The following is a 10,412-nucleotide window of genomic DNA, read 5'->3' as shown; positions in this document are numbered from 1 at the left end:
AATGGGAAGAGATTAATTTCTGAAGGATTGGTTTAATTGCTTTATGAAAAAGGTGGTGGAGTGTTCCTGAACCAAACGGGAGAGGACAGGGGGTGGGAAGAGCTGAGATGGTGTTAACCTGGAGTTGGGAGTGGGTACATGTGGAAACAATCACCTGGGCAGTAGTGTCTGCAGGATTGGCTGGAGCAGACGTGTGGTTAATGGCATCAGACAAATTCAGGTGGTGATCAGGGATAGGGTGGAATGGGGGTGGGGAGGGGGGGGGGGGGGGGGGGGGGGGGGGGGGGGGGGGGGGGGGGGAAGGTGGTAAGAATATATGAGAGAGTCTTTGGTGGATTTGCCATCTTTGATGTCCAATAGGGCACAGAAAGACCCTTGGTTGAGGAAGAACAAATGTCTTTTGCTGGCTAGCCTGAGAGAGATAGTCTCCTCTTCTCTCCTCCCCCACCCCATCCCAGAGCCAGCGCAGGGCTGACTGTAGTGACAGGGGATGTCAGTGCATGGCTGTCAGTGTGGAGCTGAGGATCTGCAGGGCCAGCACTTTCTAGAGGCTGTAAACATGCTGGAGGTAGCAATGATCATGTTTGGTCTGGATTGAGATGGTCTACATGTTGTCTGGAGTCCATGGGATGAGCTGGCTGCATCAGCAGGTGCTGATGAAGGAGACATGGCTGTAGTAACAGGAATGTTTCAGGATGTGGTTGAAGATCTTCAGGGTGGAGGAGATGACCAGGGTTTGCAGTGGAAGACACCCACAGATCTTCATGGATAGAGGAGGAAGACTTCAAAGGCTGGCATCCTTGGCAGAGGCTTTATGGTCTAGTTTTCAGCAATTTGGAGAGAGCGAGAACTGCAGTCAGTGTCAATAAAGTGTGGAGCTGGAAAAGCACAGCAGGCCAGGCATCAGAGGAGCAGGAAAGTCAACATTTCTGGGTTGGGACCCTTCATCAGGGCTGGGGAGCACAGGTAAGGAGAGGGAAGTAGCGGGGCCACAGGAAGGTAGAGGGATGGTGATAGGTGGACACAGTTTGGGAAAGATGGACTGGATAGGTGCATGGGAAGAGGAAAAGGTTAGGTCCAGTCAAGGAGGCAGGAGGAGAGGGAAGGCTGGATGTGGGATGAGGTTGGGGGATGGAGTGATTTAGAAGCTGGTGAACTGTGTAAGGCCACTGGGCTGTAAGCCACTGACACAGCATGATGTATTGTTCCTCCAGTTTGTATGCGGCCTTATTTTGACAGCAGGAAGGCCCAGGAGGAATGTGTCACAAAGTGGGAGGAGTTGAAATGGCTAGCAACCAGAAGCTGGTGTTGATTGGAGCATACAGAGCACTAATGATTCACAAACCAGATCCTGAGTCTACACGGTGGTACACTCAAAATTGGGAACAATGGATGCAAAAACACCAGACTGGGAGAGGTGCAGGTGAATCTCTGCCAAGTGTGGCAGGATTGTTTGGGACCTTAGACAGGAAGGAGCCAGCATTGCATTTTGTGCAGTTGCAGGCAAAGGTTCCAGATGTTTGGGTGAGGGGGCAGGAGGAGGGAAAATAGCATGTGGAACTGACAAGGGACTTAGTCAGTGGGCCCTGCAGAAAGCAGATAGCAGTGGGGAAGGAAATATCTGTTTGGTGATGGAATCTATCTGCAGGTAGCAAAAGTATGGCAGAGGATGGTGGTGTTGCTTTGGAACTTGATGTGGTGGTATGGAGGACCAGGGATATCTTTGAAGGGATAAGGCCAGAAGGAAGAGAAGGGGATTGCAGGGCAGAGATGCAGGAAGCGGGAGATACATTTGAGGGCATTATTAATCACAGGGGACAGGGGTAGTTACACCCTGTCCCCTGTGATTAATAATGCCCTCAATGGATGAAGAACATCTTGGGTTGTCCTGGAATGGAATCCTCATCCTGGGAAGAGATACAGTAGAGTCAGAAATTGAAAGTATGGGAATCACATTTTTGTGAAATGAGGGGGAAAGAGAGAGGCTGTGTTGTCAAGGTAGCTGTGGGAATTGGTGGGGTTTGAGGTGGTTGTGGATAGTAAGTCACCCACAAACATGAGAAAAGCACAAGCCCATTCTACCTCACTCCAATGAGGGTGGAATCTGAAAAGTGTGTAGTAATTTATCTCCACCTCCTTTAACATGGAGGATACCAGCTACACAGACCAGGTGATTTATCCACCAAGCACTCACTCCACCAGTGAGTATGTAGAAGCTGTCAATCACCTCCCTATGGTGACATACACAGACCAGGTGATTTATCCACCCCAAGCACTCACTCCACCAGTGAGTATGTAGAAGCTGTCAATCATCTCCCTATGGTGACACCAGCTTTTCCTTGGTAAGAGAACTCTGACCACAATCCCAAGCAGCATCGTTTCAGCTGCGCAGTTTCTAACTGAAGCCATTAACAGTTACAGCAAATGAGACACCTCAACATTACAGGGGCACTGGGAATCTTTGCAATATCATAGCAAGTTAACCCTCAGGTCAAACCCCTGATAAAGCTGGTTATTAAACACCATGAGACCAGGATAACATTATCCATCATCAAACCAACCAGCCGCTTCACTCGGGATTATCCCCTACTTGACTAGGGAGGGACAGCATCATGTTCCTGGGTTATTTCCTCAGGGACAGGCCCCTTTGCCTTCCTCCCACTGACTCCCACAAACAGCCCTTCACCATTGCACAAGGAAACACCAACAAGTCCCGGGTTATTTCCTCAGTGCCAGCCTGGGGTGGTCCTCATGCTTCCTTCCCCCCCCCATTCGGGGTGGGCTCCGCTCCGGGAGGAGGCTGGGCTGCTTACCTGGGCTGTCTCTCAGGTTGTAGAAACAGGATTGCCCACTGAGACTCGGGGACTGAAAGCAGCAGCCCTGCTTGATGCACTCAGTGCTGTTGATAGTGGCCAGGCCACACGGCAGCCTCCAGCCCGGCTCCGGAGGACACACAGCAGAGACCAGGAAGGGCCGAGCGGCCCAAAGGTACAGACACCAAACCAACCAATGTCCCATCGCGCTGCCTGAATCTGTGCCCGCCCCTGAGCACCAACCCGCTTTATAGCCGCTAATTGGTGAGGAAACCAATCGCAGTGCAGCAGCTCCCTGCTCCACGGCGGGGTTTCCCATATCGCAATAAATCGATTCTTTCTGTCCAGGTTATTGCAATCTGTGACTGGCCTGGGAACACGGGGCTTGTTAAGTAATTCCTTCCTTCCGTGTTTCATTCATTCATTTGGGTAAACCCTCACTGTTCTTTAAACTTGCCATTTCAGATAATGTGCTTCCACATGAATTACGGTCACTGGCCCCAAAGTGCTCCCCCACTGACACCTCAGTCACCTGCCCTGCATTATTTCCCAAGAGTAGGTCAAGTATTGCACCTTCTCTAGTAGGTACATCCACATACTGAATCAGGAAATGTTCTTGTACACACTGAACAAATTCCTTTCCATCTAAAACTTTACCACAATGGCAGTCCTAATCTATGTTTGGAAAGTTAAAACCCCCTACCATATTCTTACAGATAACTGAAATCTCCTTACAAATTTATTTCTCAATTTCCCGCTATTAGGGGATGTATAATACAATCCCAATGGGTTATTATTCATTTTGTATTTCTCAGTTCCACCCAAGTAACTTCCCTGGATGTATTGCCAGAAATACATACAGCAGTAATGCTATCCCCTATCAAAAACACCATTTCCCCCTCCTCTCTTGTCTCCCTTTCTATCCTTCCATTTGTATCCAGGAACATTAATCTGCCAGTCCTGTCCATCCATAAGCCATGTTTCTATAATTGCTATGATATCCCAGTCTCATGTTTCTAACCATGTCCTGTGTTCATCTGCCTTCCCTGTTCAGCCTCTTGTATTGAAATGAATGCAGTTTAATTTGTCAGTCATATGCTGTTCTCTGCTTTGTTCGGGTCCCACCTTACTAGTTTAAAAACTCCCTGCCAGTGTATTAGTCCCCTTCCAATTCAGGTGCAATCCATTCTTCTTGTACAGATCACTTCTATCCCAGAAGAAATTCTAATGATCCCACAATGTTAGCCCTTCTACTCCTGCACCATCTCCTCAGCCATACATTTATCTGCTTTATCCTCCTATTCCGACCCTCACTGGGTTGTAGCACCGGGAGTAATCCAGATAATACGCCCCTCGTGAACGTCCTTTTTAAATTCCTGCCTAACTTTCGATATTCTCTCTTCAGAATCACATCCTTTTCCTATGTCGTTGGGTCCAATGTGTATAATGGTCCCTCTCTCCTTTGAGAACACTCTGCACCCTCTCTGAGATATCCTTGATACTGACACCAGGGAGGCAACATGCCATTCAGATTTTTCACTGCTGTCTGTGCCTCTGACAAGGGAGTCACCTACTACAATCGATCGCTTGGAAGCCAATGTACCCCTCGTTACATTACAACCAGTCTTGATACCAGGAAGTTGGATGTTCGTGCTACACTCCCCTGAGAGTCTATCACCCCTTACATTTTCCAAAACAGCATCCTTATTTGAGATGGGGATACCCACAGGAGACTTCTACACCACCTGCCTACCCCTTCTACCTTTCCTGGAGTTAACCCATGTACCTGACTGTATCTGTGTTTGTTTTTCCCTTCCTGTAACTGCCATCCATCATACCCCCTAGTTCCTGTAAATTCCTCATTGCCTCTAACTGTTGCTCCAACCAATCCATGCGATCTGATAGGATTCACAACCAAAGACACTTTCTGCAGACATAATGATCAGTAACATGGAAACACTACCTAATCTCCCACATCCCACAGGAAGAGCACATCACTCTACGAAAGGCATCTTTTCTCCTTCACAATCTACAGACCAACAAAATAGCACCCTTTTTTTGGTCCAAAAACAGTGCTCCAGGCTAATTTAGTCCTTATGGTTTATATTTTTAAAATTCAATCAAGAGATAGATATCAATAATCAAGAACCCAATCGATTCACTACTGTAGAATTGCAGCAAGGTTACATGTTAAAAACTATGCATTTATCTGTTCCTGTGCTGTGAGCTCTCCCACGCAGGTTCATCCAAGGTCAGCTGTGAATGTTCCTGTTTTTTAAATTGTTCCTCGATGCACAACGATGTCCAGAGATATTTGAACTCAAACAGCAAAGGCAGTAACTGTGCAGATTCACTGCTGTGTCAGTAATCAGTGTTTCTTTCTCTCTCTCCCTCATTGACCATGTGTCTTCCTTTCGTGTCTTCCTCCTTTTAAAAGTGCTGTTGTTTTGATCTTTTTCCCCAGCGTTCCAAAACAATGCAACAGTATATAAAACAGTAATTGCTGCTCCTGGAATTTGAGCAAATCACCTCCAACCCATGAAATACCTCAAAAAAGGAGCAACTCTTACAGTCTCAATTTTTCCCCATCCTCCATCTTGGATTACCCAGAACCCATTCTGAACTGTGTTGGAAAATACCTTTTTATGTTTTTCACACAAAGCGAGGTGGAGGGGACAGGAGCAAGGGGGGCAAATGGTGTAGACACTCACTGCAAGACACAAGGTGGTCACTAATTGTGGTGAAAGAGAAAGAGAGTTGGTTTCACACAAAGCGAGGTGGAGGGGACAGGAGCAAGGGGGGCAAATGGTGTAGACACTCACTGCAAGAGACAAGGGGGTCACTAATTGTGGTGAAAGAGAAAGAGAGTTGGGTGTAAATTAAGGCATGATAGGGAGCAAATGGGTCCTCTCAGCTGGAAATGAAATAAACTAGATACAGCCTTGAGGGAGAGGGGAGGTTGGTGAGATTGCATGAGAAATGGAGGACGGGTGTCTAATATTGTGGAATTCAGTATTGAGTCCTGGAAACTGTAAAATTACAGCAAGGTTACATGTTAAAAACTATGCATTTATCTGTTCCTGTGCTGTGAGCTCTCCCACGCAGGTTCATCCAAGGTCAGCTGTGAATGTTGCTGTTTTTTAAATTGTTCCTCGTTGCACAACGATGTCCAGAGATATTTGAACTCAAACAGCAAAGGCAGTAACTGTGGAGAGTCACTGCTGTGTCAGTAATCAGTGTTTCTTTCTCTCTCTCCCTCATTGACCATGTGGTCACTGCCTTTCGTGTCTTCCTCCTTTTAAAAGTGCTGTTGTTTTGATCTTTTTCCCCAGCGTTCCAAAACAATGCAACAGTATATAAAACAGTAATTGCTGCTCCTGGAATTTGAGCAAATCACTTCCAACCCATGAAGTACCTCAAAAAAGGAGCAACTCTTACAGTCTCAATTTTTCCCTGTCCTCCATCTTGGATTACCCAGAACCCATTCTGAACTGTGTTGGAAAATACCTTTTTATGTTTTTCACACAAAGCGAGGTGGAGGGGACAGGAGCAAGGGGGGCAAATGGTGTAGACACTCACTGCAAGAGACAAGGGGGTCACTAATTGTGGTGAAAGAGAAAGAGAGTTGGGTGTAAATTAAGGCATGATAGGGAGCAAATGGGTCCTCTCAGCTGGAAATGAAATAAACTAGATACAGCCTTGAGGGAGAGGGGAGGTTGGTGAGATTGCATGAGAAATGGAGGACGGGTGTCTAATATTGTGGAATTCAGTATTGAGTCCTGGAAACTGTAAAATGTCTCAGTAGAAAATGAAGTGTTGTTTCTTGAGCTTGCATTGTGATTCTTTGCAATGTTACAGTGGGCCCAGCACAAGGATGTTGAGCGGAGAGCAAAGTGTTTTATTTATTCATTCACATGATGACCGTATCACTGGCTGGGCCAGCATTTATTGCCCATCCCTAATTGCCCAGAGGGCAGTTATGATTCAACCACATTGCTGTGGGTCTGGTGTCACATCTAGGCCAGACCAGGTATGGATGGCAGTTTCCCTCCTTAAGGTACATTATTGAACTAGATGGGGTTTTCCGACAATTGACAATGGATTCATGCTCATCATGGGACTCTGAATTTCAGATGTATTGACTTCCAATTTCACTGTCTACCATGGTGGGACTTAAACACAGGTGACCAGACATTATGTGGGTGACTGGATTAACAGTCCAGCAATAATACCACTGTAATGTACCCCCCCTCTGTGGAATAGCAAGTGATATGGCACCACCTCTCCCATTGCTTAGCGTGGTCCTCCCGCTGGTTTTCATGAGTAGAGGACAGATCCTAGTGGCCCTAAAACTGGGATCAGAGTGCTGTGGCTGCAAAATTATTCGACCTCAATGTGTAACCTGGTGACCCTCCCCAATCCCCTTCAAACCGGGATATCACTCTGCTTCAATGTAATTTCAGAGAGGTGACCAATATCAGCACAGCAGAGGATTTTAATGGATCTCGAGGGTTTCCAACCGTGCTCAGATAGATTCTGAGAGGTTTCATGACATAACTTGCCCCCCACTCTTCCGGCATTTGTTGGTCAAAACATGCATCCTTCTGACACACTGTATTCCTCCACCAATTGGGAAGCAAAATGCCTCATTATTTAAATGCTTGTTCCCCAAACAGCCTTTATTCCTCTTCACAACATTCTTACATCTAGTCAAGAGATACTTTCAAGAAAATGGCAACAAAACAATATAATCCTTTATTCTGTCACAGAGCCATAGAGCATGGCAAGAGATCTTTCACCGGAGCGTGTCAAACAAAATCCCAAACTAAACTATTCCCCCAGCGCCTGCTCCTGGCTCATATCACTCCAAACCTTGCCTTATCCAAATGTCTTTTGACCGTTGTAAATGTAGTCACATCCACCATTTCTTTATATTTCCTCACAATCATAAACAGAAGTGATCAAAACAGTGATTCTCAATTCCTGGAGAATCCAGGCCAATCATTGAGCATTACCAACTCCAGTATTACCCTCAATTGATGAGGATAGCAGGCACAGTTCTGAACATTAACAGCAATGAGGTATTCACACATTGCTCTGCAGAATGCGGAACAAAGATTTTTTCACATCCTGTCAAGAATGGTGATGGATAAGCAACTGGAGAAGTCAGAAAAATCACCATCCCTTAGTCTGAAGGGGCCCAGCACATGAATTGATATCTTCAAGGTCACTGTATCTTGAGAGATTTGGAGAAGGGTAGGGAAATATTGCAAAGTGTGAACTTGCTCACATCAGCAGGAAGAATAAAAAAAGCAGATTACTTAAATGGAGAGAAGTTGCAGAACTCGGAGTTTCAGAGGGAGCTTGGTGTCCTGATACATGCTTCATATGCTGTCAGTGGGAGGTGATGCACTAAGAGGGCAAACAGTAAAAGGGAATCAGCAATAAATGGGAATGGAGAGTAGATGAAGTGAGATCTTGGTGTGGAAGTCCACAGGTCCCTAAAGCAGTACAAGTAGATATGGTTGTGAAGGCAGATGGAATGCTCTCCTTCCCTGGCAAAAAGGGATAGCATACAAAAGTCAGGATATAATGATGGAACTGTGTAATGCAGTGGTGAGGGCACACCTGGAGTACTCCATGCAGTTCTGGTCACCACATTCCAGGCACGGTGGTTAGCACTGCTGCCTCTCCGCACCAGAGAGCTGGGTTCAATTCCTGCCTCAGGCAACTGTGGAGTTTGCACATTCTCCCTGTGTCTGTGTGGGTTTCCTCCAGGTGCTCCAGTTTCCTCCCACAGTCCAAAGATGTGCAGGTTAGGTGAATTATTCATGCTAAATTGCCCGTAGGCTTAGGTGCATTAGTCAGAGGGAAATGAGTCTGGGTGGGTCACACTTCAGCCGGTGTGTGTGAAATTGTTGAGCCAAAGGGCCTGTTTCCATACTAAGTAAGCTAGTAAATATTGCCAGGGATGGAGAATTGTCATAATGATTGGGGATTGGAGAGGTTGGGGTTGTTTTCCTTGGATTAGAGAAGGCTGAGGATGTGACAAGATTGATGCACACAGAATGGTGAGGGGTAGAGACAGTGAACAGGAGGAACCGGTTTCCTTTAGGAGGAAGTTTCAAAACCAGAGATTATAGATTCAAGCTAAAGGGGATTGGAGAGGTTGGGGTAGTTTTCCTTGGATTAGAGAAGGCTGAGGATGTGACAAGATTGATGCACACAGAATGGTGAGGGGTAGAGACAGCGAACAGGAGGAACCGGTTTCCTTTAGGAGGGAGTTTCAAAACCAGAGATTATAGATTCAAGATAAAACAGCAGAAAGGTTAGAGAGGACATGAGGAAGTACATTTCCTGCAGAGGCTGGGGGGTGGCTGGAGCTCACTGCCCGAGCTACTGGTAGAAGCAGAGACTCTAAGCTATTTTACAAAATTAGCTGTATCTTCACCATCAGTGCTGTAAGCTGTAGCCCTACCTGCTGTGTTCAGGAAGCTGGGACTGGAAAAGGGCACCTGATTGCTTTGGGGCAGTAGGGTCACAATGGACTGCACATACTCTGCTGAGAGCCAACTACATTGGAAGATAAATGGAAGACTGTTAATTAGAAAAGGGAATAGAATATGGTAAACAGTTGTACAGGCCACTGGAAAGACTGCATCCAGATTACTCGGCACAGTTTTAGTCAACTTATACAATAGAGCACAGGAACAGGCCCTACAGCCCACCAAACTGCACTGATTGCTAATTCTGATTTTGACCCACTATTTGTGGTTTCTCTCCCTGTTTGACTCCTGTTCATGTGACTATCAAGATGGCCTTAAACATTGCTAATGTGCCTACTTCCACCAGCTGTTGTGATCCCATGCACTCCCACCCTCTGGGGAAATATTTTTTAGGTGAGGTGCAGGCAAACTTTCCCTTCATTGAATAAGTGATACAATATTCACAAGGGATTCTTGAAATGAGCTCCTGTTCATGTGACTATCAAGATGGCCTTAAACATTGCTAACGTGCCTACTTCCACCAGCTGTTGTGATCCCATGCACTCCCACCCTCTGTGGGAAATATTTTTTAGGTGAGGTGCAGGCAAACATTCCCTTCATTGAATAAGTGATACAATATTCACACAAGGGATTCTTGAAATGAGGACATTTGAGGAAAGGTTGGATAGACAAAGTATGTCTTCATTCCAGTTTAGAAAAAATTAGAGGTAATTGTAAGACATTAAGATGCTGAGGGGATGTAACATGACACTGAAAGGATGTTTCCCTTCATGGGAAAGGGAAGAATGAGCGAACAATATTAAAACAAGGGACCTTTTAGTTTCAGGAAATTAGGAACAATGCTTTTTCTCTGGGAGGGTGCACAGTCTGTGGAGCAGTCTTCAGGGAAGGGAGGAGGCATGTTCATTGAAGAGTTAAGGGAAGAATGAGCGAACAATATTAAAACAAGGGACCTTTTAGTTTCAGGAAATTAGGAACAATGCTTTTTCTCTGGGAGGGTGCACAGTCTGTGGAGCAGTCTTCAGGGAAGGGAGGAGGCATGTTCATTGAAGTGTTTTACAAGGGTGGGGGGAGGAGGTGCAGGGGTGGATGG

The 10,412-nt window shown here is 46.1% G+C and overlaps 1 pseudogene; it reads right to left on the bottom strand.

Annotated features, from left to right (window-relative positions):
* The window catches only part of LOC122548270, a 10,426-nt pseudogene extending 7,294 nt beyond the window's left edge, over positions 1 to 3,132 (bottom strand).
* Positions 3,133 to 10,412: the final 7,280 nt, after the last annotated feature.

This window comes from Chiloscyllium plagiosum, unplaced genomic scaffold, assembly GCF_004010195.1.
Source record: "Chiloscyllium plagiosum isolate BGI_BamShark_2017 unplaced genomic scaffold, ASM401019v2 scaf_68, whole genome shotgun sequence".
Lineage (NCBI taxonomy): Eukaryota > Metazoa > Chordata > Chondrichthyes > Orectolobiformes > Hemiscylliidae > Chiloscyllium > Chiloscyllium plagiosum.
This window is presented reverse-complemented; position numbering and strand designations above follow the sequence as displayed.